We start from the raw sequence: 8,598 nt of genomic DNA, 5'->3' as shown, positions 1-8,598 counted from the left end.
GCAGTCTACCTCGGTAGAAGATCACACGTACAGATCGGTCACTCAAGCTGCAATGCATTGTACACTTTGGAAACTTCAATCGCACACTAGCAGAGAATCAGAAAAGGTATTGTAAATATCTATGACATGGGGCGGTGTCTGCATCTGGTGGTCCAGTGGCTAGCGTTGCTGCCTCTGGATCACGAGGTCCCGGTTTCGATCCCCGGCCAGGTCGATGATTTTTCTCCGCTCGGGGACTGGGTGTTTACGTTGTCCTCATCATTTCATCATCATACGATAAAGTAGTGAGATTGGACAGTGAAACAATTGGGAATTGGTACGGGCGCTGATAAGAACGCAGTTGAGCGTCCCACAAACCAAATATCATCATTACGGGTGGGCAACCAGGTGGCGATTGTTTTCAACGCTCTCCGCGGCAAATTTACGGCCGACAATAAAATGACTGCACTCTAAAAACACCTGTTTTGAGGCAAATTAGTTGGCGTGTAGTGTCATAAAAGGGATTCCATTCCTACCGGTACATAACCTTACCAACATGAACCTCACAGACGTTATAGTTTTGATTTTATGCACCAGGAGCGCTGCTATCGCATCGAGTCACATGATGTGGCGTCCCGCAAGTTTCAGTATTATGCACCAGGAGCGCTGCTGTCGCGTCTGGTCACATGACGTGGCGTCCCGCAAGTTTCAGTAATCTACATCTACATCCATACTCCGCAAGCCACCTGACGGTCTGTGGCGGAGAGTACCTTGAGTACCTCTATCGGTTCTCCCTTCTGTTCCAGTCTCGTATTGTTCATGGAAAGAAAGATTGTCGGTATGCCTCTGTGTGGGCTTTAATCTCTCTCTGATTTTATCCTCATGGTCTCTTCGCGAGATATACGTAGGAGGGAGCAATATACTGCTTGACTCCTTCGTGAAGGTATGTTCTCGAAACTTCAACAAAATCCCGTACCGAGCTACTGAGCGTCTCTCTTGCAGAGTCTTTCACTGGAGTTTAACTATCATCTCCGTAACGCTTTCGCGATTACTAAATGATCCTGTAACGAAGCGTGCTGCTCTCCGTTGGATCTTCTCTATCTCTTCTATCAACCCTATCTGGTATGGATTCCACACCGGTAAGCAGTATTCAAGCAGTGGGCGATCAAATGTACTGTAACCTACTTCCTTTGTTTTCGGACTGCATTTCCTTATGATTCTTCCAATGAATCTCAGTCTGGCACCTGCTTTACCGACGATTAATTTTATATGGTCATTCCATTATAAATCACTTTTAATGGCTACTCCCAGATAATTTATGGAATTATCTGCTTCCAGCTGCTGACCTGCTATATTGTAGCTAAATGCTAAGGTATCTTTCTATGTATTCGTAGCACGTTACACTTGTCTACATTGAGATTCAATTGCCATTCTCTGCACCACGCGTCAATTCGTTGCAGATCCTCCTGCATTTCAGTACAATTTTCCATTGTTACAAACTCTCGATATACTACAGCATCATCCGCAAAAAGCCTCAGTGAACTTCCGATGTTATCCACAAGGTCATTTATATATACTGTTAATAGCAACGGTCCTACGACACTCACCTGCGGCACACCTGAAATCACTCTTACTTCGGAAGTAGTGAAGTATGTGAATCAGGTACATGGATCACAAAAGGTTGCCCACGCCTCAGTTCTATGTGTAAAACTGAGATGCTATATAAAATAAAACGAAACGTAAGGTCGGTAGCAGGGAAGACGTAGACATAGGTATAGGTTTACTGGGAGAATTTTACGAAATTGTAGACATATGAAGAAGATTGCATATATAACACTAGTGCGACCCATTATCGAGTACTGCTCGAGTGTTAACAGATCTCTATGACGTCAGAAGCAATTTAGAGGTGTCTTGCTATATTTTTTTACCGGCGGGTTCTATAAAAAGTAGTATTACGAAGATGCCTAGTGAATACAAATGGGAATCCTTGAGGAAGACAACGGTTTAGAAAAGCAGCATTTTCGGCTGACTGCAGAACGATTCCGCCGCCGCCAGCGTACATTTAGCGTTAGGGCCATGAAGATAAGAGGAATTAGGTAGATAGTTGTTTTTCCTTCGCTCTATCTGCGAGTGGAACAGGAAAGGGAATGGCTGATAGTGACAACAGATCTCCTCCATCATCCATTGTATGGTGGCTTGAAGAATAACAACACAAATTGTTCAGATATTATGCGTGCTATTATTTCGTACTGAGGGTATTTTTCGGATATAATCTGAATCATTATTTGCTTAAATATTAATTACTAAGGTCTTTATTTCTAAGAAGCACTAATTTATTTGCTTATTTAGAGGCACTGTCGATGCATCTGAAGAAATTCATTGAACTACTATCCAGCCAAATGTTAGGAATGCTCCGAGTTCTAGTGAGGATTCTAGATAGAACAAACAGGCCGACACTTCCGCACCAGTTGTACGGAGCACATTAGAACTTAAGCTCACTTTAGATCGACAAGCACACACAACACAGGACGTCAATCTGGGTATGTTAGAAGAACTGGAGATATATTTACACCACAAAAAATACGACAAAATGTTAAATGAAAAACTGGAAAGAGGCTCTGCGAATATATTCTGATGCTAAGAATACAGAATAGTATACATGCTCTGTGGACTATATGTAATGTTATATTTGTTGACTACAAGTAAAATATAATTGCCACTGGAATGAGATTTTCACTCTGTAGCGGAGTGTGCGCTGATATGAAACTTCCTGGCAGAATAAAACTGTGTGCCCGACCGAGACTCGAACTCGGGACCTTTGCCTTTCGCGGGCAAGTGCTCTACCATCTGAGCTACCGAAGCACGACTCACGCCCGCTACTCACAGCTTTACTTCTGCCAGTATCTCGTCTCCTACCTTCCAAACTTTACAGAAGCTCTCCGGCGAACCTTGCAGAAATAGCACTCCTGAAAGAAAGGATATAGCGGAGACATGGCTTAGCCACAGCCTGGGGGATGTTTCCAGAATGAGATTTTCACTCTGCAGCGGAGTGTGCGCTGATATGAAACTTCCTGGCAGACTGAAACTGTGTGCCCGACAGAGACTCGAACTCTGGAGACTCGAAATCTGCCAGGAAGTTTCATATCAGCGCACAATCTGAACAATCTGTTAGCACAGAATAATTAATTATAAAAGAAGTACTCAGAGATCAAGTAGATTCTGATGTAGACACACATGAATTATTAGAAATTTTACAATCACATTCTGAAGTTTTTCTCACAAGGCAGGAGCTATACGAAATGTTGTTTATGAATTCAAGGTTAAAGAATTCCAGGTTAAAGAGTATTACAAACTTTTCCCACCTTATATCATTCCAATGACAAACACAGAAAAAGTTAAACAGGAGATACTTAGGTGGCCGTGCGGTTCTAGGCGCTGCAGTCTGCAGCCGAGCGACCGCTATGGCGCAGGTTCGAATCCTGCCTGGGGCGTGGATGTGTGTGATGTCCTTAGTTAGTTAGGTTTAATTAGTTCTAAGTCCTAGGCGACTGATGACCTCAGAAGTTAAGTCACATAGTGCTCAGAGTCATTTGAATCATTTGAGATACTTAGATCAGGGAATAACTGAGCATGCTGTGACTTCATACAATGGCTAACTACAAGTTGTTAAAAAAAGATTATACTGTTAGACTTGTTATCTATTCCAGACAGATCAACACTATAATACAACCAGGAACAGGTTGACAACACACACTAGACTAATGATTACAAAAATTACATGGTGTAAAGGTAATGCCTTCTCATGATCTACTATCTAGCTTTTGGCAAATCGAATTACATGCTGAATGTAGAAAATATATGGTCTTTCTGTCTTTCAGAAACTGCCATTACTTTTCAAAATTAGGTGTCAGTGTTTCATCGGCTGCAGTTACCTGAGGTCTGAATATTATCTTACTTAACCATTTAAAAGACAAGCTCACCATCTATGATGATGACATTTTGGTTGTGGAAAATTCTTAGACAGACAGCAAACAGGTACTGAGTGAACTATTACTGATGATATTGACAGATACTGACTCTTTGTAGATGTAGTATGATTATTCCTGTACATCTCAATTTATTGATGAGGTAGAAAATTGTTTTTCTAGTATAAATAGTACACTTGACTTCCAATCAGAAAGACTGATATAAATCAAGAAACACAATCCTAGTCCTATATAGAGAGTTTTTATTAGATTTATTATCCTAATAATTGTTATAATCCTTGCAACAACAATATCAAAAAAATTAATTGATGACTCAGAAAAGACAATTTGAAAGTGGATTTGACCCAAAAATATCAGCACGAATACCCTTCCCTCTCCAATTCCTTCTAAATGCTGTAATTTTTCTAATCTTTGATGTGGAAAACACATTTATTCTACCAATTCTAACTGTTTTAAAACATCAGACATTATAATCTGAACAATATCAACAATATTCTTCATTCTAGTCCTATTAGGAGGACTGTACCATCAATGAAATCAAGGACCTTTACAATGAGCAGAATAAAAGGGTTGTAGCTATAACATTTGGGTTGCATTCAAAAAGTTCTGATGTAATCAATCAACCTTAAACAGAATAAGAAGCGAAATATTGCAGTCTGTTTTGACCTGAAAGGTTGGTAAATAATTACCCTTATCTTTTACTAACTGAAGCCAAAAAGAGGTATATTATTGTTAATAATATTATTGAATTATGATGTTCCTATTAAAGAAATGTAAGCTGCAAACTTTTTATGTTAGCATTTAAGCTGATTAACATTTCAGGATTTATATACTTCAAATAAAACATTACATTTTCAATGTAAAAATAATATAAATTATATTTATAAATACCTAAAATTAAAAATATTTCCTTAACATCTTCAGTGTTCCGCTCTAATTATAAGCTATTTAGGTATAAACAATATTATCACTAAAATAATAAATATTCAAAAAGTAAAAGTTAAAAGACAAATCTTAAAATTTGAGTCATACCAACCCTGAATATAATTAATTAAATAAATAAATAATCTATACAAACCTTGAGTGCCTAATAACTCACCCCAGCCATAATCAAAAGACTTTGACGAATAATAACCCAACTTTAAACGTATATATATCTAACAAACTGAGTTGAAAGGAAAAGTATAAATCATATAGAACCAGCAAATCTAACAAAAGACAATACATTCAAAGAAAGTAATTTATGAGAAAAATGAAACTTAGAAATAAGTAAACCTAAAAAAGCACATAAAACAACAACAGTAATTGTAAAAAATTTTAAATAGTATTGTAAAGCAATCACATGAGGAGCAGGAAAAATTATTTGAGACAAAAGACTACCACCAAAAACAGCAAGAAGTAATAAACTAACTGTACCAAATGAAATACAATAACCCTTATCATCAAAAGAAAATCTTGAGTAAAAACTATTATCTTCAGATAATGAATAATAAAATAAAGAAAAGTATATGAATCAGTTAAGGCTGTTGTAAACAATTAAACAATTAATTCATCTTAAACAAACCAATTTAAGAATTAAATCCTTTGAATAAAACTCCGCCAAAAAGGGCATACCACACAAAAATGAAGCAGAAACATTAAAATAAGCAGAAGTTAAAGCAAGAAAATTAACATTGCAACATATAAAACGAATATCATGAGAATCCTCTAAATTATGAATTATTGAACTTGCACACATAAATAATAATACCTTAAATAAAACATGAGCATACAAATGAAAGAAAGCAAGCTTTAGATAACCTATACCAAAATTATATGTCTCTAATATTGCATTAAAAGGAATTAATAAATATACCCCGAACAGTAACCAGAGTAGAAGCACACCAAAGTAGAAACAGGAGAAGGAGCAGCTACAAAAAAAGAAGACAGTCAAGAAGAAAAAGGAATCTGAGTGCTCTTTGTTACAGTAGCTAGTACAATTTACATAGTTATAAACTTTATTTCAAAAGAACCCAAAATAAACCCATAATAATTAATATAATTCCAACCAGCAAAACTTATTATTCAAGCAATGGAAATTAAAATACCATTATTTCCTATCCAATCAGATAAAGCAGTTAATGTACCAGTACTATAACACTTTACATTCTGATACTAAATAACTAAAGAATAAGAAACCAATCCCAAACCATCTCAATCTAATAAAACTCTAATTATATTAGGACTAATAATTAAAGATCCTATTGAAAGGATAAATATTAAAACAATAATAATAAAACGATTTATATTCTTCTCACCTGATATATAGTTCTCTCTATAATAAATTACCAAAGAAGAAATATATATGACAAAAGACATAAAAATAAGAGATATTCAATCCAAAATTAAAATCATCACAACCACAGAACCATTTAAAATAAAAAGTTCTCACTCAACAAAACTCCATAACCAATTATTAAATAATAAATACTGAAAATAAAAATTATATTTCTTGAAAAAATTAAAAAAAAACAACATAAAAACAAGTAAAAACTAAATATACAGATTAAAAACTTCACATCATTGATCCCATAAAACAATAGTTTTAATGAGAAGTCTTAAGCAATTCAAACAAAGAAATATTCACACTTTAAACAAAGCATATTTAAAGGCAATCAATGTAAAAGTAAAAGATGATACTTCCAAAAATAATCAACAAAACAAATATAAACCCCAGAATAATAATTACCATACTGAGAATAGTAATACATATATAAAGTATAAACAGCTGTAGAAAAAAATAAAAAATAAGAACCAAAAATCTAAAAGAAGATCAAAACATAATTCTATTTAATAATCTCAACTCACCTAACAAATTTAGCAATGGAGTAGCAGCCATATTTGATGATCTTAAAAGCAATCACCACAAAGCCATTCTGTATTTTAAATTAATTATACTCTTGTTGTTTTAGTAATCTTATGTTCATAAATAATATTAGTTAAAAATAGAAGAACATAAACCATAAACAGTCATTAAAGAAAGATTACCTATACCACCCTATCGATTCATAGTTATCAAGCCACCAATGACCATTCCCATTCTTATATTAGCAACAGAAGAATAAGCAATTAAAAACTTTAAATCGACTTGACAAAAGCAAATAAATCTAAGAATAACACCACCAGATAATCCCAAAGATAACCAGAAATAATAAAACTTCAACCCCTAATAAGAAATAACCTCCATCACATGGAAAATAGCATAACCACCTAACTTCAACAAAATATGTTCAAGAATCATTCTACCAGAAATAGAAGCTTCTACATGAGCCTAGGAAGACATAGGCATATGAACTAAAAAAGCCAAAATCATAAAAACAAAAACTATAAAATAATAAGAACCAAAATCAAACAACAAAGGAAAATATAAAGTATTAGCCAAATCATAAACCTTAAATAAAACTAACAATAAAGGCAATCCAGCAAACAAAATATAAAAAAGTAAATAAACAATAGCCTGTAAATGCTCTGGTTGATACCCCCAACCTATAATTAAAAGTAAAGGAGTAACGAGTCTAGCATAAAAAAAATTTTAAAGAAAAATGAACGCTCAATCCAGCAAATGAGGAACAAAGCATAATTATTAAAATCATAGCCATAAAAACAAAAAATTTGAATAATATGAAGTTAAATAAATTGAACCTCTAGCAGTAATTACTAATGAACAAATCCAAAAACTCAATAAAATTTGACTAAAAGAAAAATAGTCAATACCAAAATAATATATAATTATATTCTTATCAGCATATGAATATACACATATCATAAATACAAAACTTGAGAGGAACATCAAAGAATGAGTCATTTGTCAGAAATTATTTAATAAAGACAGAGGGATCAAAAAATTCATAAATAAATATTTTAACATAAAGACAACCAAAAAGAATTTAAAAATCATTACCATAAGACTGAATCATTGAAACCAAAACAGAAAGACCCAAAGCTCCCTCACAAACAGAAAAAAGGAAAAAATAACAGGAAAAAATCATCATAATCAAATTCGATCAGAAATATAATAATTACTATAAATAAAGAAAGAACAATATACTCTAATCTCAACAGAACCATCAATAAGTGTTTATATTTAGAAGAAAAAACATAGACAATAGTAAAATAAATCAATAAGGAAGTAAAAATAGAGAATATAACATTAGTTTTAATGGTTTCAAAAAGCATCAGTCTTGTAAACCAGAAATATGTCTAGTGCCCACTTTTAAGTCTCAGGGGTGGAAAAGCTTTCCATCATCAGTCCCCAAAACCGATATTTTAATAAACTAACCCCTGAAATGGTCTACAGACAGCAGCCAATAGTCTACTCCACATGACATCCAGGAAATGAGCGTCCATAAGTGTTGACCAAAGGCTCTACCTGCCGCTATCTTGCTCAGAAGACGACTGAAGTCAGCTAATAACAAATTAAACCCATGTTGCCATAGAGTCCTACCGTACACATGTATTGATATGCAAGGGTCTTGTTTATCTAGCAGAGGAGATGATACATAACACCACAGTGGCAAAGATTTAAACATAATGAGAACTATAGCTACCTCTCAAAGTATGGCAAATGAGCGTTTATAAGATAGCCTTTTAATAA

The sequence above is a fragment of the Schistocerca cancellata genome, chromosome 1 (assembly GCF_023864275.1).
Source record: "Schistocerca cancellata isolate TAMUIC-IGC-003103 chromosome 1, iqSchCanc2.1, whole genome shotgun sequence".
Lineage (NCBI taxonomy): Eukaryota > Metazoa > Arthropoda > Insecta > Orthoptera > Acrididae > Schistocerca > Schistocerca cancellata.
Note: the sequence above shows the minus strand (reverse complement) of the source record.